The sequence below is a fragment of the Pavona decussata genome, unplaced genomic scaffold, assembly GCF_977016875.1.
Source record: "Pavona decussata unplaced genomic scaffold, jaPavDecu1.1 SCAFFOLD_178, whole genome shotgun sequence".
NCBI classification, from domain to species: domain Eukaryota; kingdom Metazoa; phylum Cnidaria; class Anthozoa; order Scleractinia; family Agariciidae; genus Pavona; species Pavona decussata.
In genome coordinates this window covers 854372-881676 of record NW_028145588.1, presented here as the reverse complement: position 1 = coordinate 881676, position 27305 = coordinate 854372, and the positions used below count along the sequence as shown (strand labels likewise).

General features: G+C 38.9%; 1 protein-coding gene and 2 long non-coding RNA genes across 3 annotated transcripts in view; 2 read left to right on the top strand and 1 right to left on the bottom strand.

Moving 5' to 3' along the window:
* Positions 1 to 27305, top strand: part of LOC146463384 (uncharacterized) — a 432669-nt gene that overhangs the window by 34146 nt on the left and 371218 nt on the right. The gene's annotated exons all lie outside the window — the stretch shown is intronic.
* On the top strand, positions 1632 to 27166 carry LOC146463397 (uncharacterized). The gene is made up of 3 exons (XR_014856914.1): positions 1632 to 1834; positions 9753 to 9864; positions 26362 to 27166. It is a non-coding gene; the product is annotated as an uncharacterized LOC146463397 (long non-coding RNA).
* On the bottom strand, positions 10126 to 11534 carry LOC146463398 (uncharacterized). Its single transcript, XR_014856918.1, has 2 exons — positions 10878 to 11534; positions 10126 to 10830 (listed from the first exon to the last, which is right to left on the bottom strand). It is a non-coding gene; the product is annotated as an uncharacterized LOC146463398 (long non-coding RNA).

Sequence of the window (27305 nt, the reverse complement as noted above, 5' to 3'; positions counted from 1 at the left end):
AAATGACCTGTGGTGTTGAAAAAAAAAAAAAAAAAAAAAAAAAAACAAAAGAAAAAAGAAAAAAAAAACAAAAGAAAAAAAAAATGACCCCGACCCCGACCCCGACCCCGCGTTTTACTGACACCCTAAATACTTGGCGGAAATTTTACGCAGTACAGAACACTTTGTATTGGGCGAACAGTGCTCTCCCCAGTCTGCAACAGTCTCTTTTGTTCTATCAACGGCATTTTTCGTCGTTTTTCCTGTGTCAGTGAATAACTGCACCTGCTGTCAACTTTGTTATCAATGGTTTTCACATCAGTGTTCAGTTGGATTACTTTACATGTCTGGTCGATTTGTCCACTTCAGATTTACAGGTCGACAATTTGTCGATCCGATCAAAAAAGAAGGACAACAGAAAACAACAACAAAGACACGCATTTAAACTATACTAGAAATACGTGACTCGCAAAACCTCGCGAAGCTGGGGCTGGGTGGAAAACCCTCTTTACTCGTACTGTAGCATCAAATGAGGAGATTACATAAAAGGGGCATAGGATTTTTTTTATGAGCATGGTCTTTTCGTAGTTTTGCGGTTGAAAATCTATTTCTGACGCGACGTAATGTACAACGGGCGTGCAGCGCTGTCATGTTCGAAGAATTTATTTCCCACGGAAAATTATTTTACCGCGGCCACAAACGTGTAATTTCTTCAATGCAATCTTTCACAAAAAAGATTTCTAAAAGAAAGGGAAAATATTCTGGAGAGATAGTTCTCTATCCAGTGAATATTGATGAACATTGCAGTTGAAATTTGATCATGCACGCATATTTTTTCCGTTGTATGCAAATTTTTTTCAGACGACGCCAGACAGTCTGACGTCATTCATACTTTGTTTGCGCACTGTTGCCAGGCAACAGCACGGACACCTTCACGGAAATATATAAACATACATACAGTCGAACCTGTATTAAGCGGTCACCCTCGGGGAATGGCTTAGTGACCGCTTAATACAGGTTGACCGCTTAATACAGGTTGCACAGAATACCTCACTTACTTGATTAAGAAAGTTCGGCGATAAAATGGTATGACAAAGGAGAGCATGGTATTGAAACGGACTAGTAAAACATTGACGCCACGATTGTGCAGCTCATTAGAAACTCAATTGCCTGGCACGCTATTTGTTACCATATTTAAGTGGTTTCCTTTTACAAAGTGACCGTTTAAAACAGGTCAAGACAATAGAAATCAGCTTGTTGGGACTTAGTTTTGGGTGACCGCGACCGCTTAATAGAGGTGACCGTTTAATACAGGTCAGGATTACAGTAATTAAGGGAAGTAATTTTCGGGACTTTGACAACTGACCGCTTAATAGAGGGTGACCGCTTAATACGGTGCCGCTTATTAAAGGTTCGACTGTATATATAAATATATGTTCGGCTCGAATTCGCACGGCTTAGCTCCCGAGCGCGACCTTCAGCGGGCCTTCGGCCCGACAAATTTATTAACCTCGCTTCGCGAGGAAAAAGGTTAAAAGGAAAAAAAAATATTTGGACAGTCGTTTAAAATTTCTTCAACGGAGGTCAGATGAGCTTGCCATCAAACGACCGAGAGGACCGAGAGGACCTGGGTAGGTCTTGATCATGCGCAAAGGTAACCAATTTCCTGCGACCAGATTTGAACTTTTGTTCATACTTCAAAGCTTTTCGCTTCACAGCGTCAGAGAAGCCAAAGCTGTGTGTTTTTTCTTGACAACGTGTCATCGCTTGGCTCACGTTTTCCTCAGCAAGCAAGCTTTATCGAGGCAAGGGTTGCTGCGCACGTTGAAGTGGTCGACTGCTGTTGATTACAAAGGTAAGATCGAAGTAACATTGGCTTCCTGGATGTGTCTAAAAATAGTTTGCTAAGTTGTTTCATCGGAATTTCGTTATTTGGACTGTTTACTGACACCAGTCACCACATTAAACTTATGCTATTCTTATCTGTTTATGGATTGGGCGACCATCTTTAGTTATAAATTTTGTTTTGTCGCGTTATGTTTGCCAATGCACTGTGACAAAATTAATTTGTGAGTAATGTCTTAGCTATAGTTAACGCTAAAACTGATTCAAGACGTTTCGACCTCTCCAAGGACCAAGGTCATTTTCAAGTGCAAGTAAAATACAAAACTAGCATAAATAAATATCATTCACAAACATTTAAAATCGGTAAGAATGTCATAAATGCTAAAATGTGATAAAACATGTCAATATTTATAAAGTTAAAAAGGACATAAAACAATGAAACAGAACAATGAGGCTAATTGTTAAGATGTGATCTAAACAAATAATTTCGCATGGGTGGAATCACACTGTTTCTTTAGTGCTGGTTTCATATCTTTGATGAAAAGCATTTCGAATATAAGACAGTCAATTTTGTTCTGACACTGTCTTAAAATTTTAAAACTTTGCACATGCAATGTCATTTGGGCCATCTATTGTGCTGCTCCCTCAGGTGGTTTCCAATGGCCGATCCCTAATTGTGTCCTTCCATTTGCTGGTGAAGGTGTTGACTTCCTGTAGACTTTGTGTCCTACTGGCATCCATTCCTAATTTTTTATAGTTTTTACTTGTACTTGGAAATGACCTTGGAGAGGTCGAAACTAACTTTTATTACAAAAAAATAATAATAATAATTTAACCCCAAATTTTGTAGCCTCTTGTATAGTTGTTTTTAGGGGACTTTTATAACCCTGACTCCCCACAAACGGCTGAGTGTTTAAATAAGAGCACGATTTCTTTCCTCCGTTTAAAGCCAATCATATTGTACATGGGAGCGCCGTGTGCTCTACGTTCAAAATCTATCATTTAATGCCTTTATGTACAATGTACGTGTATCAACTGACTGCAAACACATTTTTTTTTAGGAGAAATAGCAATATTTCCGTCAATTTCCCAACTTGTTTCAGAAAGTCGCTTATTTATCAAGCTTTGCCTTCAATGTTGTCATTGTGAAGGACTTTACTAAAATTATTATTTGGTCTGTTATATGTATGTTGGTAAACTTGAAAGATTTTGCAGCTGAAACTCGCTTTGTTGTAGCCATTTGTTTTGGGATACATGTACTGTATGTGTGACATTTTCCACAATTGATTGGCAAGCAACCTTTGGTTTAATGGACTAATATTAAATACTGCAGATCTCCCCTTGATCCCTTCTACGGTACATTCTTCTTTCCTTTCTTGAATCTAGTAAAATGTCTCTTGTAGCACTTCGTACAAACAAACAAATCTGCTCCAGAGCTTCTGTACCCGTAAGAGGTGATATCTGCACCGACTGTCAACTCGATCGGGCGAGGAGGATCGACTTCACTTTCCCAAAGATTTTTACTCTCCCAGCAGATAACAGTGTTAAAATGTGGCACAAAAGGCACTTGTATTTACATTCAATATTTGTTTTTTGGGCATCTTACACGTAGCTGTGAGTAGCCATTCCAGAAGTGCTCCACTTCCTAGAAATTTCTTCGAAGACTGAGATCATCCAAGATGTGAGAGGAAAACTTGAATTCTTACTACAACAGTGTTTCAGTGTAAAATGTAGTTGACGTTGCAACTAGACCTACAGGGTGTGGGCAATTTCTCTCAATAGAATAATGACGCTCCTAGTTTGGGTTGAATGTGTACGTGTAAGATCGTGGTATTTAGAAATGAGCAACCAGGCACAGAGATAACATTGTATGAAACTGTTTGACAGAGTTTCCAAATGCCTCCTACTGGTGTATGACTGGCTTTCTTCAAGTCTAGCCTATGGACCACTCGTCTATGGCTCATTGATGGTCAACGATAAATTAAGGAGGTAAATTTTATTTTATTTATTATTTACAGTTACACATTATGTGATAGTCCTGCCACCACAAGTGCAGTGAAAAGAAATGAAGAATAGCAAAAGGTTGCTTTTTGGTTGCACTGACTGTTGTATGTTATCTCAAGAATGTGCGGACATTGAAAAACGAGTCAAAATTGTTTCTTTTTGCAACACTTGTACTGCCTTGGGTGACCTGTGCACTATGGCATTACAAGATACCATCCTCTGGGTGCAAGAATGAGTTGGAAAAACTAAATGTACATGTACCAAGGAGATTGTAGTAAGAAATGCTGTCTCTAGATGGATTAACTGTACTCTTTGCCTCGCTTATCTTGCTCTACGAACCAGCCTCTACCCTGAAGAAGGCTGGTCAAACGCCGGTAGCCAGTTTTTGGAAAGTCTGTCAAAACGTTTCACACAAGATTATCTAAAGGCTGGTTTCCATATGATCGCGGATCGCAGATCGCAGATCGCAATAAGGTCTGCGATCGTCTGCGATCATATGGAAACACTTCTGCGATCGTCTGCGATCCTGCGATCGTGATCGCAGACGATCGCAGAAGATAGAACCATGTTCTATCTTAAGGCTGGTTTCCATATAATCGCAGTCGATCGCAGACGATCGCAGATCGCAAACAATCGCAGACGATCGCAAAAAAGGCTGTTTCCATATAATTGCAACGATCGCAGAGCCGACCGTAGCCATACGTTTTGGTGAGCGGAAATGTCAAATATACACGCGCGTGTAGGCTGAAAAGCAAACAACATCGCGAACGTGGAAGAGCAGAAATTTTGCCGCAAGCAAATTTACTTCTTCTTTTTGTCATGAAGCGAGTCGTCGTCAGCTCTAAAACCGTCGAAAACATCGGTTTTGGATTCGATAACGACCGTACGCAGTTCTTATGTTGCGAAATTTGGCCTCCGCTTCCCCGGCCGATAAATAAAAATTTCTGCCCGATTTTGTCCCAACAGTTGGCCTTTTTGTTCTTGTCTTTAAAATCTTTTCTGCTGCGATTGTAAACACATTCATAACGTGCAACTTGCTCCATAAATTCCTCGAAATGACAACGAAATGATTGTTGCTACATAAACCGTTCCTACCATCAAACACACGAGCGTTGAATCGTGGGAGAGAACCCGAAATATTATGGGATGCGTTTCGATGGCGGATCGCAAAACTTTGATTTCCATATGATTGCACAATGGCAATTGATCGCAGGGGATCGCAGACGATCGCAGGAGATAGAACATGGTTCTATCTTCTGCGATCGTCTGCGATCACGATCGCAGGATCGCAGACGATCGCAGAAGTATGTTTCCATATGATCGCAGACGATCGCAGACCTTATTGCGATCTGCGATCTGCGATCCGCGATCATATGGAGACCAGCCTTTATGTTCTATCTTCTGCGATCGTCTGCGATCGTCTGCGATCATGATCGCAGGATCGCAGACGATCGCAGAAGTATGTTTCCATATGATCGCAGGCGATCGCAGACGATCGCAGACCTTATTGCGATCTGCGATCTGCGATCCGCGATCATATGGAAACCAGCCTTAAGTGCCTGGTCACTCAGATCTGAAAACAACAATTTTTACCCTCAAACCAAACTCTGAGAGTCGTTCCATTGTGCAAATGCTCACACTCAGTAGACTTGCAATGTCAACTACAGTGCACACAGAAGAAGTAAGTGTGACAGTTTTAGTACGTGTAGGAATTCAAGTTCTTCCGACTCTGTATTAACTACATGTATCTTGGGTGACTTCAGTCTCTTGAGGTAAATAATTTCTGGGAGGTGAAGGACTTTCTGAAGGTTCTGGATGATTACAATTCAGCTGCGATCTTTGGTACCTAGCACAGTGTACAGTGTATTAGGCACACAACTTCCCTGGCAATTAGATAATACATACATATACATCGAAAGAGCGGATTTTTAAACTATGTAGCCAATCAAGTTGAAAAATGCGAAACATTGATCATTAAGTTATTTAAATCAAGGTCAGCTGTCTCAAGTTGTCAAATGACATCAAATAAGATATCTTGAACATTTCTAAAAGCTTCCACCTCTTCAGCCTGTAAAGAAGATAAATTCACCATGGTTAAATTCCAGGCACCATGCTGCCTGGCCTTGTTGTCTGGTCACCATTCCTGCCCGGGCAGTGGACAGCAACCGAAAATTTGTCTTATTGAGACAGCATAAAATTTTACGGAGTACAAAATTTGACACATTATAAAATGGGACATACAATAAAGAATTAATTTTGATAATATAAAAATTTGTTGTTAATTCAAAAACGCTTTTTGTCACTAAATTTATAATATTTGACGTTATAGCTTCAAAAATAATCATTGGAACATTAGATTAATTTTGTCACAAAATTTGAATTTGAATAGAGGCTGTTAAGTGAAACAAACATGTAATTTGACAAAAAAAAAAATTATTCTAACATATAAAATCCACAATTCCAACACAACATTTATTTGTAGATTGAATTTTGATGGAAATCACACTCCAATCTCTTGGCAATGCAGTGCTGTCAATAAGGGCCGGTAGCCGGCCGAAACAGCTACTGGCCAATCTTCGGCCGGCTACTTTTATCTCACTTTACTGTTAATTTTGGTAAGAAACTTAAAATAAGGAAAAGATTCAACAAAAATAATTGTGAGACATCCGCCTCAAACGTCTGAGTCGAAATAAAGGTGCATTTCAGGAGTTTTTAACGTGTTTAACTTTGCCACGCGTGATGGAAATTGATCGAAGGGTCGTGGATCGAGGTTTGGCCATCTTACCGCAAACGCCAAACCGCCGTTTGCGGTTAGCGGTTTCACGTTAGCCGTCTGCCCATATTTGGGACTTAACATCCACGGTTGATAGCACCGGTGAATTCTGAGAAATTAGTACAAAACAAGATGGCTGCTGCTCGAAGGAGAGATGTGAATTTTGATGTGTTTGTTGGATTTTATTGATTAATGAGAGCAGAACACTAAATCACTAACCCTCTTTAAATCAGACAAGACTACAAAGATCTGCTGGACGTTATGCAGCTGGATGATAGCAGTTCTGAAGGCTCGTCTTCGAGCGATGAAGATCTCGATTTCTTATTTCTAGTATGCATTCACATATCATCAGAAATCTGCTTTTATTTTACTTTGTTTATCGTAGTTTAACCACAATGTAATCCGACTGGCAAAACAGTTCCAGCAACAAATAGCCAGCTGCCATGTTTGTTTTCGTTTGTTCACTTCTATTTAGCTGAGAAATCGTCTTCAAAATTACGTTTCTATGAAAAAGAGCTCGATAATTAATAAGCGAAATAGTTCTAAAAAGTAGTATTTCCTCTCAAACGTGGGATTGTGATGTTTTAGGGTGCAAAAAAACTTGCGGTAAATCACTTACCTAGAGCGTGGTCTTGCCGTACAAACGTGAACCTCAAACCGCAAACCTGACGGCAAGGCACTGGTCACATGACTTCTTGACGTTCGCGGTTCGCGGTAAATGCCGAAAAACCTCAATCTTAAGGTCTCTATTTTCAGAGAACAGGATCCAGCAAGAAACCGGCTTAAAATAATGAAAAAATCCGGCAAAAATAATTGTAGACATCCGGTTCAAACGTCTGGGTCTATGTACAGGCACATTTCAGGAGTTTTAAACGTGTTAACCTTTCGCCCGCTTTCGGTGGAAGAATAAAAAGTTGAAGCAGATCTAGGTGATCGAAGGGTCGTGGAACGCCTGGGACATTTTCACAGGACTAGATCCCAGGCTTTTGCATGTCAGAAGAAAGTGCATAATTTATATGAATCTGATATGGACAACTTACTGTAACTTCAGTATTGTTACCAATTAGTGTACACCAGGTCACCAAAGGGCAAAGTCAAAAGGACAACATGAACTTAAAACATTGAATGTATTTTTTTGAATAAGCAGTTGAAGATTTATCATAACACTCTTTTCTAAAACCCAGTGATCGAGATTTTGATGAAAAGAACGCTTGTAATAAACATCAAAGATGTTTAATATTAATAGTCTTAATTTTGATTGTTCTTATAAAGGCCCAAATACAGTCTTGAAAACGTTGAAAATAGCATTTCCAAGCATCTAAATTTTTAAAATTTTCTGGGGGGGCATGCCCCCAGACCCCCCCTAGGAAGCTCGCGCCTTTGGCCCTCGAAAAGTAGGATGCCGCCTACCTTCTCAGTCGGGACGTCTACTTCACAACTTATTGACAGCACTGCAATGCATTGTGGGATTGTCCTGTTCATCCAGGGCCCGGTTGTTCAAAGCCCGGTTAAGCTAATCCTGGGTTAACATAAACTTTAATTCAAGTTTAATGCCTAATCAAAAAAGATTCTTCCAAAAGAAGTTTATCCTTTAGTTTTGACTGGGATTTTTCTTTACCATCAGCTTAAAATTAGCTCTTGAAAACATTGAAAATAAGCAAGATAAAAACCTCGGTTAATTTTTAATCGGGGATTTGTGTTAATCGGCTTTTGAACAACCGGGTCCAGGGGGTAAAGCCTGCAACAAACAAAAGTACTTGACCAATAATTATTTTCTTAATACGGACCTCAGGCTAGTTCAATAACATATATGGCTGGGGTTCTTTGAATGTTTTTCCATGAGTTGCCCTGCGAATGTGGAATTTATTTATTTTGTGGAAAAGTTGAACCCTTGGTTAAATTCCTAATTTATAAAGTACTGTAATTGGCAAAGCAACAAACATCAACAAAACATTCAAGCATTAATTTTGAATAGTTTTTTTGTTTGTGAGCTGGCTGATAAGGCAACCCTCCAAGTTAAATTTTTCAGTAGGTGGCCATTTGGCAACTACGTCTTTTGTTTTAGTTGCGAAAGGAAAATTTTAGTCGCCATACATGTAATATTTTGATAATTAATAAGATTAGAAACCATAAGATAACTTTATCATATCACATTTAGGATATCTTTAAATATACCAAAAAAATAATAATAATAATAATAATAATAATAATAATAATAATAATAGTAAAAACTATTTACAGAATTATTACAATCACGTGGTAAGAAATAAAAATATATCAGTGCAAGCTTAGAAGATCTAACGGCCATGAAAAACAAGAAAGCGATAGATAAATAGTTAAATAATAATTATTAATATCTTTTCAAAGTTAATAATTATTAATATATATACCTATTTGAAATTATGCTGAATTTGGGGTTATAGCTTCCTTGAGAAACAATCTGGCTCTTAAAACAATTCGGTTAAGAAATATTTTCCACCCAGGTGTTCTGGGTTTTCTTGGGGGTGTTCCAGGGTTTTGGGGGTGTTCCAGGATGTTCTTGTGTTCCTGGAAATACTACATGCTGGTTGTGCCTTATGTACAACTGGTAGCCACTTTTCCTGAAAAACAGAGGCTATTAGTTAATTTTTTCATTCTAAAACTACATGTACATGTACATGTTCGTGACGTGCCTGGCTCTGATGTTATTAGTATTGATACCAGTAATGCCAGAGGAATAAAGAGTTCCTTTATCTTTTCTCATTCTGTGATTTGAAACACTTGAATCTTATGCAAAGGCTCTGTCACATTCAGGCTTTGCTTCCAGAGTGGACATCAGATTGTAGATAAAGGCTGTTGAAAGTGACACTAAAATTTAGTGGCCTGATGCCTCTTAAATGTTTGCTGGGCGTTGATAGTGGTGTGGAGAGTACATGTTGAGAATAGTGCAATACAGTGTAAAATTTAATAAGAATTAGGTAACCACTGAGAAGTTTGAGTACACCTTTTTGTACATGTTCTCTTCCAAGTCCCTTAGTATTATACATGTACTGTAGCCCTTGCTCATCCGATAAGTAATGACATTGAGTTTGTCGACAGAACCTCAAAACCAAATAAAATTTCGTCTCATTTTGAATTTTGTTTTACAGTTGTTACATTTGTACATTTACAGATTTAATGCCATTGTGAAACAAGATGGAAACACTGCAGTGCATGCTCAGTGATTACAATCTCAAAATAGTGGATGAATTGCTAAATTTTGCTGTAGCTGTTTGTATTTTGAGGTTAAGTTCACCTTAATTAGCACTCACTTCATGTACTGTATGTGCTCAAGATGTGTGAACATGTACATGTACAAAGTTATTATTGTAATTACTTGAAAATAGCTCATGGTTTAACCGCATCTCTTGAATAAAAGTTCTGAAACACATATACATGTACATGTACATGTATGCCCATGCATGCTGAATCTGTGAGATACATGTAGTTTCCCCACTACTCTGAGCTAAAATTTATTAATACATTGACACTTAAATAAAGTCCTCTATTTATTTACATCTGTACTCCCTTTTTGGAGTAACCTGCTAGCAGTAGTTTGTCTTTTTCATTTCCATATTCTTATACTTTCATTGCTTGTGTTTTCTTTCATTGCGACAAAACCTTTTTCATCAAAAACATTAGCTGTGCACCTTGAGCATGTGCCACCATTGCTATAAAAATTGACTAACATACATTTCAGTATTTAGTCCACAGGTCACCAAAGCGTAATATAAGAGTTTGAATGGTGTTAAAATTGGATCGAAAATTAAACAACAATATTCCTTCGAAAACCCACAAAAATTACAGTACTGTGTTTTCATCTCAGAGCTTCCAAACACCGTTTGAAACTCATGCAAGCACAAGGGTTGTCAATTCAAATTTGTTTTCAACAAAGGCCTGTGTCTCAATAAATGAAATTCTCTGAGAATGAGTTGCTCTGGAAGGACTGGGCATCATCCTTCTTGGGGTATGGTGAGGAAGGAATTAAACCATGTGCTTAAGTTTCAAGTGAATGTTAGCCAGGTTTTCAAGGTGCTGTCCTCAGGTTTCATTCAAATTGGACTTCAAATTTTCCAACCTTTTTATTAGCATATACAAAATATACAGTGCTGCACATGCACCAGCCACTGACAGATAAACTGTTCAAAATGGCATTTGGAAGCTCTGAGAAGCCACATGTATACTCCCTACAGGTAAATCAGTGACAGTCGCTTTAGTGTGTCTTTTATCAACTTTAGAGGGTAAAACCAACCCAAACTTTGGATATTTTAGCAAGAAAAAATTTCAAGTACAGGTGTACCGCTGTATTAATTAAAACTATCCACAATTGACACGCTGATGCTTGACTTACCACAGGCCACCAAAGCTTAATATAAGAGTTTGTATGGCCTTAAAATTGGATCGAAAATTGAACAAATTCCATTGAAAACTTACAAAAATTACACAAAACTCTAAAAGAGCTTACCTGGTGTGCTTTGCTGTAATGTACAGTGTAATAAATGGAAGGTCAGCAAGCTGTTACCTTTTTGTGTTTACTTAATACCGTAAATGATCTAATAAACGCTCCCTCTCTTATGAATGCCTCCTATCTAATTAATGCCCCCCTAAGCTGACAAGGTTGTATTAAACGCCCCTCTCTAACAAACGCCTTCCTTCCCTGAAAACCACACATAAACTAGAAACAGATGTGCAATACAATCAATCAATTTGCGTTCTTGCTTTTAAAATTAACACTGGTGTGCGAGTTGCGTCTTGACATTGAGCTATAAGAACTACCAGTACCCTTTTCTGCCGCTTTGTATGTACATGTACCATACACCGTTATGGATTTGTAGACGGCTTAGACCTATCAGCGGACGGACTTGATAGTATGTTAAAGCTCTGTCATTTAGATTATTATGATACCGTATTTAGGTTACCAACCTTACAGGTTCAGCTTGGGCATACATGTACATGTGTTTCAGAACAGCTGTATGGGCTATTTTCAAGGTAACAATAATGTTGGAATAATTTTTTACGAAGAAGCAAAGACTTAGAAAAACATTTGACTATAAAAAATTGCGATAAAACGTTTCGTAAAAACATTATAAAAAGGTTAAAAAACACGACGTTTCGATGTACATTACATCATTATCAAGTGAAATTAAAAATGCAAGATTGCGGCTATAAATACAAAAATGGACAATAGATATTAATTAAAATAGTAGCATTGAAAAATGCTACCGGTTAAACAAAAAGTTTCGCACGTATAGAGTCCGTTTGAGTGTTCAAGCAAGGCTTAAGTTTCTTGATGTACAGCATTTCAAATACCAAACAATCAAATTTGCTCTGACACTTTCTCAAGATGTTAAAATGGCCCTGATTCAATAGGTGTTTGCTCCCGTGAGCTTCAAGAAAATGTTTGCCAATTGCCGAGTTCTTGTGCTCAGCAACGCGTTGAAAAAGGTGTCTGGCTGTATAGCCGACATAATCTGCATCGCACAGATCACATGCAAAATAGTAAACAACGCATTGCTGATTCGCTCAATTTTCAGTCGCCTAGATTATCCTAGGGCTCTCATAGATTCCATCATTAGTGATTTTCTTCGTAATGTATCGGAACAGGCAGCGGAAGAGAAGCCTGAAGGCGGTCGTAAGATCAGAATTATCCTTCCTTTTAAGGATCAAGTAGCTGCCAATGCGGTTCGCAGGCAATTTAACGACCTAAGGGACCGGTCATTATTTATCGCCTGGGGGGGGTCGGAGTATTTAGGGGGGGATCACATGGTTTTTTGAAGACCTTTAGGGGGGATCAGCCGTAATTGACAAGCATAATGGGGGGGATCAGACCAAAAAAAAAAAGGAATTTTAGGTCGCGTCGGGACCCCGGGTGAGTGCATTTGTAAATACTTTGGTAGGATTTGCCGCTAGGACTCTAAACCCCCAACCATATATTCAAGACCACGTTCAGTTGTATTTTGTATTATATAAACTTTATTCTAGCCCAGACACAAAACCCAAACCCTTTTACAGACCCTCCATTTTGTAAAAAAAAGTATCACTATCGTAGTCTAACATACACGTTGTTAATCAGGCACGATCTATTGAAATTAGAAAGGTAATCAAGATTTTGAGAATGGAATACTTACAATTGCTCAAAATTGTTTCATGACGTTTCAGTTTGTTTTATAGAGAATCGTAATCTAAAATCATAAACGTTCATTATTTTAATACGCGGCCGAATGAAAACAACAAATAAAAAAGTGTTTATTTTGGTGAGGCTGTATCTTGTTCCGCTTCCGTGTCAGAATCTTCGGCAGCCCTCTCCACTGGCTCTTGCACAGTCTCCACGTCAGATTCATCGGAATCCTCGCCCGAACTTGACCCTCTTTCAGCACCATTGCTGCTATTCTCTTCGTTCATTCTGGCCACTACCACTTTCAAATTGCATGCCAGCTCTGTTTCAAACACGCCTCTTTCCAAAAGCCATAGCAGAGGATCCAGGTGGAGACGCTTGACAAATCTCGCAGTGAATCCTGCATTAATACTTGAGACACATTTGTAAGTATTCTTTTCGAGTGAATCGAAAACCTCTTTAGCTACCTCTTTTGAGGTAAGTTTTTCTAGGAGAATTGCTGCTCGCTGACGTAACCTTTTCTCCTTGATTTTTTTCACTTTTCTCTTGTTTTCTTTTTTTCTTCGGGATAGGCCGTTGTTTCCCATGGGAGATGGGAACTTTCTCTTCAAGCTCATGAGGGTGGTCGTGAGCGCATTGGAGGCTTTCTGCAGCTCTTGGTGTAAGGCCTTCACTCGCTCTTGAGCTTCCTGGAAATATTTGAGCTCATCACTTGCAAACGGCCTTAAGTTATGCTCTTCTGTATAAAGGTTCTTTCGTCTGTTGTCGATAAATGAGAGCAAATCGCATGCTGAATTAAAGGCCTCATTGACAGCGGTCAAGGAGGACTCACACTTCGCGACATCACCACTGCCCTTACATCCATCCACGCCTGACATGAACTTCGTGATGTTTTGGCACACTCCCCAATTCTCGTTTCTAAGCAAGTTGTTTTCTTTATCGGAAAGGGCTATTATCTTTGTGTTTAACTGCCAACGCATTTGCTGTTGCTCGAGGAGATACTGTTTGAAACCGGCTTGTTTACTCACGAATGAAGATTCATAAATCTGCGGTACAACACTATTGTAGAATTTCAGCCTTTCTGTGTGTGGGTTGGGAAGGAGATATTTTTCCCACGGCTTCTTTTCTGATGCTGAGTCGTTCCTCAGGACTCGTAGCTGCCCGGAGCGTCCAAATGACAAAATCGCCTGCTTGCGCTTCTTGGGAGCACTGGCGGACGTAACACCTACCGATCACATTATAAATGTTTGTTAAGGATTGCGTTACAAATTATGCACCATGTTGCCTTACGTTTTTTGTTCATGGCTGGTTTGAAGCACAAGCCAATTATTTTATAGAGGCCTTCAAAATAATCATCTAAGAAACGATAACTCAATACCTTCACTGCTTGTTCCTCTTTGCTTTGATTCACCTTGTATCTGAGCGAAGAAACGCCTCAGACGGCGAGTTTGTATCTTCGTTAGTCCAATGTCTCGCTCAAGAGTTTCGTCATCAACGTCCAGGAAATGCTCGACCTTTGCAACACCAATTTGTTTAAAATTGTCTGTGTAATTGCTCAAGTCAGCTTTTGTTAAAAGATAGTCAATTTCTTTATCCATTGAAAAAATAATGAAAGTAAATCAGCGCAATTAAACGAGTTCTGTGCCCACGTTTCGGCTAAAGGTAGGTTTTATGTGTTAATATGTAAAAAATAAAGTTAAAGTTAATATGTCACAACGATGTTAGTTAATAGTACGTCACAACAACAAAGCATTATTTAATAAGCGCGCTGAGAAGATTTCCCGACAGTTGGACTTCAGCCTTGTAATTGAGCAAGAATGGAAGATATGACAGAAAAGCTTAGCAATCTGGACGATAATGGTGATCAGCTTGGAAAGCATTTGGATTTAAGTGATGGAAGTACCCATAAACGATGCCATAATGAAAAGCGAAGCGAGCGAAGGGCGAGAACTGAGCGGCTTGTATCAGATATCGACAATGACCAGGTAAATAAATGATGGCTTTGCAGTCTTCGTAAAAATATAAAAGCTACTAAATGTTGCCTGACGTTTCGATGTTACTAAAATCATCATGAAGGAAAAGGCGGCAATTTCTTCGTGATACTGGTCCATTATTTTACGCTCAAACTGGTGAGAAATAAAACAATAAAATATGCATGCAATAGTACAAGTAATCATTGACATTGAAACATCGAAACGACGCGGACATTAATTCTTTGTATTTAAAGACTGCAAATCCTGGTATTTGTGTTCACTATAATTTAGATAGGGTTATTCCCGGCATCTGAAAGACAACCCTATAATTTGCAGATCAGAGGTAAATAACAGTGTTAAATATTTAACTATGCTTACAATTAATACAATTAAATTAAAACGGAAATGTAGAACGTGACGCAAGCGAAGCGAGCGGAAAAAAAAATGTGGGGGCTCCCTCGTGCGTGCGTCAAATGCAGACTATAAACCAGCGGACTTACTAGGAATTGACGCGATTTAAATTATCGCAAAGTGAAGGAAAAATACTTTCTAATAAAATAAATAATGCGAAAGGTGTGTTTTTTAATTTCAAACTGATGAAGAAAATTAACGCGGCGTTATAAAGAAATGGAACTTGTAGAGAAAACGGTTGCCAAAATCCAAACTCAAACGAATCTCGCTACTTTAATTTGAGCGTTCTTTTAAGCGACAACGAACCGGTGGATCTCTACCCTGATAAAACAATACAATGCGAAAAGAATCCAAATTAATTATGGAGAACTTACCGCCAGCACCCTATAACCTGGGCCCAGTTCTTCAAAGAGTGGATAACGCTATCCACCGGATAAATCACTATCCAGTAGCCTGCGTCGCAAACTGAATACACCGGTCAATACCGGGATTTCGTTTCAGGATAAATTGCAGGAAAATTAAAAAGAAAATGTGCAAATTGGGGTACAAAAGAGGGGAGAATTTAGCGAGACCGCACCGACGCTTATCGTGGCTCAAGGTTTCGCCGCTCGCTATTAGGTGTCGATCGAGTCACGCGCAGTCTAGTCTGCAGTTGTTGCACACCTATACTTTCCTGATATTTTCCAAAGAAATATGAAAGAAACTTGTATCTGGGTGAATCGTTACGATACATTCCTCAAGGCCATAGATCTAGTAAAACTGTGAGTTTCTCGATCTAAGACGAAGTTACCTTTTAACTACTTCAGGGAAAAAAGAGAATGGAGATTGTAACATCGCAACAAAGCTGCACCCTAGAGCAAAATAGGGGTGTTATAGAGGAAGAATTATCGAAAGCAATTTCAGAGGAAAAGAAGCACAAGTTTCAAGGTCTGCTCTATGTCTTCGATCAACTATTTCTTCCGGTGCAAGATGCCAATGCTAAGACAAGAATTAGGTCTTCAATCCCCTTTCAAGAAGCATTAGAGTACTTTCTTGCGTTTCAACCTCATCACTCTGGGGCACCGTCAAAATATCAGAGAGTTGCCTTTCGCGAAGCTTTACTTCATGAAAAACATGGTCTCAGGATCAATATCATTCGTATAACTGAGGGTTTTGAGTATGTCGCGCTCCGTCCTGACGAAGTCGATTTAGAGTCATTCCTTTTGGATATTTTTAGTGCTTGTAGTACTAAAAGTGGACATAGTGCTCTTGTTCTCGATAAGGAAACCCTGCAAGGTATCGTTACTACTATGGACTCAGAATGGGATAAAATTTGTCTTAGAGTTATATTGCGATCCATATTCTCTAGAGAAGAAATGACAGCCCTAGGCTTCGATCCTGACAATCTTCCGTCTATGACGGAGAGAGTTAAATTCGTTGTTGAAGAGGTAAAAAATGCTAATGAGGCAGCAGCCGACCTCGTTGGGTTACGCTTAAATTCCAAGAAGGAAAAGCTGGAAAAGGAGATAAAAGAGAAGGAAAACCTTATTCAAAAGAAAACAAATATTTGGTCATCCAAAACGTTAGAAGAAATCCAAAGCGAAGTACAAAAACTCAAGGAAAAAGTTGAAGACACGGAGGGGCTTCTTCACAGCCAGCCCACCGAAAGCAATTATCAGAGAAAACGCCAAATGCTCAAGCGCCAAGCTTCAAGCCTTATCGAATCTAATCGACTGAAGAGGCGAAAGTTGTCAAACCAAGGTCCGAAGCCAAAGCTAGATGAGGAAGATGAAGACTTCATTGCAAAGGCAATTGAGGATAAATCATCCTATCATGGTAGACGGCATGATACGGTTCTCTATACCGGCCAGAGGGTGAAGAAGAAAAACCTTCTTTCAATTGCCAACTACCGACTAGCTCAACGTGGAAAGAAATTAATTCAATCCGCTACAACAGTATACAACAGGGCGAGACCGAGAAACAAAAGAAGTCTCCAAGCGAAGCGCCATTATGGCAAAGGCCTATTCTGTTGGAAAAAGCCACCAAAAGGCGAAGAAAACACAAACGAAAACACTCACTACCAACGAGCACACGTAAAAAACATAAAAAGACGATTCTGGGGTGCCAGAAATTCCAGCGCGAGAAAGTTTTGTTTCATGAGAAGCACCGATGACAAGGCTTACCTTAGACCAGGTACATCTGAAGGTTTTGACAAAGCCAGAAATCTTAGGATCTTAACATTATCAGATCACACTAAAGCAAGGAAGTTGCCAAAGTACGACTGGCCTGAGAAAATGGTATATGTGACCCCGGGTTCTCACCGTGTTTTTACGAAGTCAAGTGTAATGAATGAAACTGAAGAGAAGCTGATAACTGAGGACGATCGCCACTTTGTATTTGTCAGGCCCAAAGCAATAGTGGGATCGTCAGGCACTGTATGGGCCAGCGAAACAGTTCGTTTGCGACATGAGGATCCATCAGCTTTTGAGGTTGACGAACCGACACCTGGCAGTCCACAGTACTCACTGGGATTTCGTAAATGCTGCGCGCGACTACACGATGACCTCTTTCTTTATTATGATATGACAGAGTCAGATGACCTAGACAAAATATCCGGAGAAACAGGAAGTAACTGTAAATTCTTCACTTACGAAAAAGAGAGAGCAGAGCACTTGAAATTAAGGATTGACAATTTGTTGCAGTTTTGCGAAGACACAGAAATGTCAGAGCACAATAGGGCTCTGTTTGCTAGTCAGATAATACCAGTCACGAAACGCATTTTAGATGCCATTGATGATCTGTTTAAAGAGGAAGTCGATTCAATGGAAAAAGATGCGAGAAAGGACAGGATTTTAAGGGTAACCAGTTCATGTAAACATGGTCTAGAAGTTCTCGGAGATCTCTGCCTTCCACCTGTAAAGCCACGATGGGCTGACCTTACAGATGCTGGTCCGGGCGTAGGAGTTTCCAACTACGAAGTTAGATTTCGAGACGCCGAGTTAGCAAGGGTTCACAATTCCGATTATAGAGTGCGATGTCATCGTTCGAGGGGCGACAGCGGGCAAGGTGAAGCCGAAAGGACAAACTCGGCAATTTCTGATGCTCTTGTGGATGGCGCAACTCTAGAGTGGGAAAAATATAGGAGGTTTGAGGATCTTTCAGAAGAGGAAATCAAACAACTGTCTCTCCAGTCATACGAAGAGTACGAAAAGAAACGGATGGAGAAAAATGCCTGGTATGTCTGTAGTCAGGTAGCCGAGAGAATTGATGATGCCCCTGTCCTTAAAGATTTCATCAAGAGCAAAGTTAGCGAGTCCCCTGATGAATTATTCTTTTTCAATTCTGTTTACCTCGACAACTATCGGGGTGCATCAGAACGAAACAAAGAGCAAGCGCCCGGTGCAGCATACTTCCGAAAGATCGAATCGTTTATGGAAGACCACTATATTCGTGGAGAACTTTTTATGGAATTCTGTCGTGATGCCTGTAAAGAGTCAAGAGAAGAAGGTTCCAATCTCTGTTCCTGGTGTTCTAACAATAGATGGGTCGGTCCAGAAACGGAAAGAATTCCGCAACCTGTACCAGACTCAAACAATCCTGGACATTTCATGGATATCTATCAGACGGAATCGACGGGCAGGACACCAGATGATTACCTTCCAAGAAAATGTATTAAATATCTGTACGAGGAACATTCTGACAGTATCAGAAACGATCAGGATACCATGAAGAGCTTCTGCTCAAAATATAATGTGGAAGAGAAGCACGTCATTGCATATGTTAATCATTTGAAGGATATTGAGATCCGAAAGGACATGAGAACAAGAGCAGCTGAGGAGCGAAGAAGGCAAGAGGCCGAACGAACGTACAAGGACTTTCAATGGGATAACCTCATCGAGGGTGGCAAAGTTGAAAAGTTGCGGGTAAGAGAACTAGACCTGTATCTCAACAAGCATGGTTTGACGACTGTGGGTCGGAAACTTGACAAAGTTAAGGCCATTCGATGTCACTATTACCGACAGAATAAAGAGACTGTGATAACAGAAGAACTGTCGAGTGATGAAGATGACGTGGAATCCGAGGATGAAGAATCCGAAAGTGAAGAGGCAGAGAGCGACGATGACTATGTTTTCGTGGATTTGGATGAACAGCCTGAGATTGGCACTTCCGCGACAATTCAGTTCGTATCTGACAAGCAAATATCTACCGTTGTTGTTCAAGGTCCATGAGACGTAAGTACCACTATTAAAGATATCACTTGCATATTCAAAAAGTTATTTGGCGGTGGCTGGGAGAAAGGGGGGGGGGGGGGGGCGGGGATCATGAAACTTTCCACTACCAATAAGGGGGGATCTTTAAAAAACTAGATACTCTACGGGGGGATCAGGTAAATGCTCCGATGTGACAACAAAAATACTCTGACCCCCCCCAGGCGATAAATAATGACCGGTCCCTAAGTAATAAGATTGGCCCCATATTGCAGCCAGTTTTTGTTAGTAGGAAATTAGAACATGATCTTAAGCCTAGGGAAGTTAAGCCGTCGATTGTGAATCAGCAATGCGTTGTTTACTATTTTGCATGTGATCTGTGCGATGCAGATTATGTCGGCTATACAGCCAGACACCTTTTTCAACGCGTTGCTGAGCACAAGAACTCGGCAATTGGCAAACATTTTCTTGAAGCTCACGGGAGCAAACACCTATTGAATCAGGGCCATTTTAACATCTTGAGAAAGTGTCAGAGCAAATTTGATTGTTTGGTATTTGAAATGCTGTACATCAAGAAACTTAAGCCTTGCTTGAACACTCAAACGGACTCTATACGTGCGAAACTTTTTGTTTAACCGGTAGCATTTTTCAATGCTACTATTTTAATTAATATCTATTGTCCATTTTTGTATTTATAGCCGCAATCTTGCATTTTTAATTTCACTTGATAATGATGTAATGTACATCGAAACGTCGTGTTTTTTAACCTTTTTATAATGTTTTTACGAAACGTTTTATCGCAATTTTTTATAGTCAAATAATTTTTTAACCGGATATTTTTTTATAATCCCTCAAATGTTCTCAAACAGCAGTGTATCATAGGCTGTAATCAGTTAATAAATGGGAGACCATGGCGATTATGTTTACACTAGTTAAGCAGCTGCATAAAGATAGCCTGAAAAAAATGCTGAAATCTGATATGAACCCATGACATTTTGGAGGCCAGTGCAGTAGAATATTATAGCCAACAGAGTTATCAACTGGGAAGTAATAGTAACTTTATTTAAAGCCGAAAAACATAGGGAGGGATCACCCAGGCTCCCAAGCTGGCGGCTCATGTAAAAAACACTCGACTATGAACTATATCTAGATCTATACAACAGTTACATTTAAATAATTCCAAATAGTCCTGAAATCCATTTTAAAAACAATCTACCTGTCATTAAGAATTGATAAGAATTGAATGTGAGCAGAGGAACTTTGAGTCACTTGGTGTTGCACAAATTAATGTACATGTAGAACAGTTCAAAGAGCTTATTATGAAACTAATGTTATACACTGGGTCAATTGAGAGCAAAAAAGATTCACATGGAGATTTATTGTTTTCTTTTCCTTCAAAGGGCCAATAAATAATACGTCAAATTTGATGAGTTGAGATCCAAGTGTTTTATAATAAATCCTACCCTATAGAGCCGATGGAAAAATGGCTGACATTTTGATATTCTTTTGTCTACATTCAAATTGGCCTCAATAGCCTCGTTCTTCAGTTCAAAAATCAAAAGAATATTTTACCTTGGATGAAGCTAGTGCGGCTAATTTGAATACAGACAAAAGAATATTAAAATGTCAGCCATTTTTGCATTGGGACTGTATTATGTTCAGTATTAGTCACTGAAAGAAAGGAGAAAAGCAAAAAAACTACAGTCGAACCTCCCTTTGCGACCACCTCTTGCAAGCGATCAGTTTTCTAAAATACCAAAAGTTTTCAAGTGAAATCACTTTACTGTAGCTGAAACCTCCTTATATGCATGTAAGCGACCGCGACCACTTTTAGAGCGGAAAGTTTGGCATTTATATTCTTTTGTTTTCAACCTTTTGTAAGCGACCACTATACAGATAATAAGGTGTGGCTGTAACATATTCTCAACGCAATGCGAACGTAGATAAGTCAGACAACACACAAGTAACAACAATACATGCAGATTCAAGTACAGTAAGAATTTTATAGTTTGGTTTAAGACAACAGTAAGCCTGTGCAACAAAGCAGTCTGCTCAAGCGCTTCTTTTTAGGTCATTTGTATTCTGATTATCTGATTTTGATTATACCATTGAACCTCCCGTAACTGTTCATCCAAAATGCCAAGACTAAGCGGTCGCTTACAAGAGGTGGTCGCGGATCGCATACATGTCAGACCATAGGGGGCTAAATTTTTCTTCATTGGTATATGGTAACTGCGGAGACTTGCCCCATGCGCCAATTCTCATTTAAACCCATATAATAATTTTTAGTAACCAAAAAATTTTAACTTGAAATTTCAAGATCAAAACCATGAATGGGTTGCCGCTGATAATCTTGCCCAATATGGCGAACGGGATAATTCTCATCAAAAACTACACTTTTTTCATTCTTATCAGGAAAATATAGAATAGTTTCAACTTTTAACAGAAAACTATATTTGTTTTTGACTATCGTACCAAGAAATTCACAAAATCCTATACGAAGTCTTATTAATTTTTATAAACAATATACTGTACAGGCTTACAGACTCACTTACCCCTAGAGTCCTAAAGTGATGACGTCACAAAAACTAAATTTCTGAAGTTATGGGATTTGTTAGTATAATTTTATTCGTAAAGAGCATGATGAAAAATGCCTAGTACTTGCCAAAAATCAGCATCTAATTGCAATTTGGGGGAGGATCTGTATAGAGTCATCGCGGCATTAAACAGAGCTAATAATTATATCTCGCCCCCAAATTGCAATTAGATGCCGATTTTTGGCAAGTAGGCATTTTTCATCATGCTCTAAGTTCCGAATATACTAACAAATCCCATTTCTTCAAAAATTCAAATATTTGTGACGTCACAATTTAGGACTCTATTTTCAATTGACACAGTTTTAACTGTGTCAGACTTCAAACACTTATACACTGTGTATCACAGTTATTGTGTTAGGACGCTGTTGAAGGTCATTCTGTGAATTCATAAGATACATGTGGATGTGAAAAGGTGAAAGTGCAGATGCAGATGAAAACTGCTTAAGTTAATCCACCTGCACTTGAATAAAACCTTTGAGTAATTATTTCAGTTTTTGATGTAAAAGTGCTACAATTTGAGCACTTGGCATGAACACGACAAGGGGATCAGTGTCCTAATGTTTGTCTCTGTAATATGTGCACTTCCGATCCACATCGTCTCAACAATACTGTATCCTTAAAAATTGAAGGCATTTTTTTCGGCTTTTCTGTGCTTTTATGAAGCATGGTTATTGCAAATTTTCCACTTGTGTCCCAAAATTGAAAGTGTAAACCAGTGGATGACACATCAGGACAACACATCAGGACAGCGTTTGCTAAAGGAATCGAAGTTCACATACAAAAATTCAGGCAAACATCAATAAGCAGGGTTTTACAAATCTCTTGTGTAGCTTGTTGATGCACTAGCCTCTTTAGTTATTTTAATCCTCAGCTACATTGTAAGAAAGGAATGAAAGAATGTTGCAAAACCGCTACATTGTAACTGGTGTTTTGAGTTAAGAACTCTAAGCTTACGTCACAAATGAAGGGCTCGCTGGAAAAAGGGCATCAGTGAATGATTTGGTCTTCAAATCCAAATTTCTCTAAATATGTTCTACAGTACATGTAGTTAATCGTTGTGATTTACATGTAAGGTGCCTGGTGCATTAGTTTCCAATACTTTCCAGCACTTACAATTTAATGCATCAGTGCTCTTTAGCAACAATAATGGTATCAAACAGTTGCCTAATTATTGGTGAACAAGTTATAGGTTTTTTTTTAGACTTTAAATTATAGGTTTGGGTTAGGGTTAGGGTTTATACTCCGTACGAAAATGTCTGGCCTAACAAAGCCATATTTAGGCCTGATTGCAGCCTGATTTAGTGAACTGAGACCTTACACAAAACTAACAAAAGCCCAACACTGAATTTGTTAGGTTAATCGATTAAAAGCCAAAAATAATAAGGTTTTGTTAGGTTTAGAATTAGACTAAACGGCAGCCTAACAACGCGTATTTTTTTTCTGGTCGACAGCCCAGGATTTTCGTAGCCTTATTATTTACCCAACAAAGCCTTACATGCATTTAGTGTATATTAATAACTATGACTAACCAAATTATCGAGCCTAACAGTAAACTTACAGAACCCAAACTGCGAAGTAGAAAACTCAAAGTCATTCATTTTAGCCGGGCACACTTACCGCACTAAACTCGCGACATTATTGAATCTTTCTTTACTGCGTGTCGTTTAGTCTTTAACTAACAGGTTTCATGGTTCGCTTTTTTGTGCGTGAAAAGCTTAATCTGCAATACATACGCGTTTTTTTTCTCCGTTCATCAGTCCTGTACAACATTTTATAGCAACTTTTTAAACAACTAACAATGAACATTGTTTAGACGATCAAATTCAATCCTGATATCTTGTAGCATATGTTGCCTTCTACGCTCGATTCATTTCACTAACTCGATCCGAGGTGAAAAATCAAGACTGCTTTTTTGCATTTTAGCGACGAAGCATTGAAAAATATTTCCAAGGTACGATTCTAACTTCAGTTTCGAGAAATGTATAGCGCTTTCTCTCCGAATTCCCTGACAGTCGTGCGTGACGGAATTTTATGTAAAAGGTCTCTTGAGACATCTGCGGGTTTATCTCATTGGCCAAATGTCATTAACCTGTTTCGAATTACAGTCTACCTGATCGCATTACAAAAATTGTCTTGAAAATAAACTCGACCGCTGGTAATTTGACTTGGAAGAGCGGGAAGGTTTTCAATGCGAGGTATCTTCTCAGTTTGGGAAACAGTTTTTATGTTTTGCTTTTCGGAAGCGAAGATCTACACCGGACCGTTAGTAGTAAACAACACCTGTTCCTTCGGATTGTCTCCGACTGCGTAGCCGCTTGGGTGTTTGAAGTTCGCCGCGGTAAATGTACTCTGATCGAGAGCTCTAAGGACTTCTTTGGTCTGCTGTATTAACAACAAAATGACTCTTGCAAGTTGCGTGTTAGTCCACGATTCCACATTAGGGAAAGAATATCCATAGCCATGAACCTGTTTCGAATTACAGTCTACCTGATCGCGTTACAAAAATTGTCCTGAAAATAAACTCGACCGTTGGCAATTTGACTTAGAAGAGCGGGAAGGTTTTCAATGCGAGGTATCTTCTCAGTTTGGGAAACAGTTTTTATGTTTTGCTTTTCTGAAGCGAAGATCTACACCGGACCGTTAATAGTAAACACCACTTCTTCCTTCGGATTGTCTCCGACTGCGGAGCCGCTTGGATGTCTGAAGTTCGCCGCGATAAATGTACTCTGATCGAGAGCTCTGAGGACTTCTTTGGTCTGCTCTATTAAAAACAAAATGACTCTTGCAAGTTATGACTTAGTCCACGATTCCACATTAGGGAAAGAATATCGAAGAACGTTCCAATTATTGAGGTGAGCAACATGATCACATAAACTTAATATTACAACGAGGATTTTAGGTCGAAAGTGATTCCCGGTTAGCATCGGCCTTCTGAACCATAAAAATATAATATTAATTTAATTCACGTTAACTTTTGTACTGAGTTCTCAACTTGTCAAAATGTATACCATTTTTATTGGCTCAATCCACTGCGCAACAGACTGCGCTGTGTGGTGTTTTATTTTGTACTGTACACATAAATAAATAAACTTACGTACTGGGAAACAACACTGCTGTGTTTTAACAATGTAGGCACACACACTGTACTTAATGTAAATTGTTACGCTTGTCAACTATGTACTGTAATTTCTTTATTATCGACATTAGCCGTGTGGCAGTCGTTCCATGCGTGTCCGGATTTCCGATTTTAAGCCTTGCGAATTAATTTTTAAGCCTTACATTTTTTGGATTGTAAGCCTTAAAACATTATCATTTTCGGGTAATTCTTCTCTCCGCAAAGCAGTCTCGGCAGGCCTTAAAAAAATCAGGCTCGAGGCCTTAAAAAGTTAAGGTCCTGTTTTTAGCCTTACACGACGCTTAAAAAGGTTAAGGTTATTCCACAAATATTTAGGCTTTTGTCAGGTTAAAAATTCAAGCCTAAGTTACGTTAATGTTAGGCCCAACATTTTCATACGGGAGGTTAACATAGCAACAATTAAACATGTTAAAGACAAATCTTAAGACCAACCTTCAGCCAAAAAGACTTGTGGGCATTTGTTATTTTGACAAACGCTTCTGTTTCTATTGTTCAGTATTGGGAGTGGGGGGGGGGGGGGGGGCATTAGGGGTGAGGTATTTTTTTTCAGGTCTCAAGAACACGGGGTGGGCAAGGGGGAGGGTGGCTTTAATTTTTTTAAATCTCACAGTGTGTAAGTTTTGAACAGCACTTCAGTTACAGTTACCTTTTGTGAAATCTTCCATGCACCACACCACAACTAATAAAACAGGACTAATGAGCTTTGCATCACAAAGATATTGTGATAAATGAAGTTTCCGTAGCACAATAATATATATGCATGCTTTTGAAGACCATATTTTTTGTGGGCAAACAGACTGATGTTTTGAAAATTGTCACACCTAGTTTTGAACTGCCTCTTTTGAGTTTTCCATCATAGTTGGTTGGGTTGGGGAGGGGGGGGGGGGGGGGGAGTCGGGTGTATGAAATAATCTTACCTACAGACAGATACACAAGGACAGTTGCAGTAAAGTCAGAATAGGCAGCAATACATGTACCTTTCATTTCCATTGAATGATTACAATCCAGTTATATTAACCAGTCATGCTCATGTAGTTTTGAAGCACAATATCACATTGTCAGTCAGTTTTGCTTCATTTTCTCTTGTCTAAGTATCTTAATTGGTATCAACAACTCATATAACCAGCACTCTCAAATTATATCGGCAGCCAACATTTTTTCCGACGCCCCACAAACAATGATTTCCTACTTATTTCGTATTAACTTTATCCAAGACCCCTTTGGACTCTGGGCTTTTTTGGTCTTTTTCCCTACTACACAACATTTTGAGAGGGCTGTATAGTATTGCCAAACCTAACCAGCATAAACTCTTTTCGATTCCAGATAAAAGACTGTACTAGCAAAGCAGCGGAGAAGGCATAATTCAAGCCCAAGCTAATTTTACTTGTCTTATATATGAATACGTTTTTACATAATGTGATTAAAAAGGGAACCTCTAAATCAGTAAAACATAAATTTCCGTGCAGCGAGCAGGCAGGAAATAACTTTTATGAAGATCATGACTCTTTTGTATTAAGCATGTTGCGGATGAAACTTCATCTTTCTCTCAGTACAGAACCCGCTAGATGGTGTGGTATAAATACAAGAGGTATACAATATAGCTAACTACGTAACAATAAATATAAATGCAGAGCATACAACTAATTAAATAATGGTGATTGAACTTAGTGGAGTGCAATTTAGTCGGAAATCATACGCGTGATTTCAAAATCGAACAAGCGCGCAGCGCGAATTTGATTTGAATTCACACGGTATGATTTCAGACCAAAATTGCACGACACAAAGTTCAATTACCACTTTATTACACCTTTGAAATCACAGAGTTTTATTATCGATTTTAATATTCTTTTTTTGTTACTTCATTTCCATTTTGATGGGCTAAAGAAAGGATGCGATTTAGAGCAAAAAATGGCGCAATTTGGGACTAAATCGCACTGTTGATAGCCAATCAGATTGCAAGGATCACCAGTGATTTCAAAATAGGTGTAATAAGAAAAGTAAATAGAGTGATTTTACTTGACCCGTGAAACAGAGAATATTAGTTATTGTGTAACACTACCTGCTAATTAGTATTAGTGCGTGGCATGCTGGAAATCAGCGTGGAGACTAAAAAAATAGACTTATTTCAGCTTCCTGAGACGTATTTCTTTATTTCTTTTCTGTTTCTAAGGCTTTATTGCTTTTTTGTTACTCAGTTAGACTATTTACACGAAAACACCCCAAGATCTTTTGTGAAAATTTCTGACGTTTATAGGCGGGCGGAATTG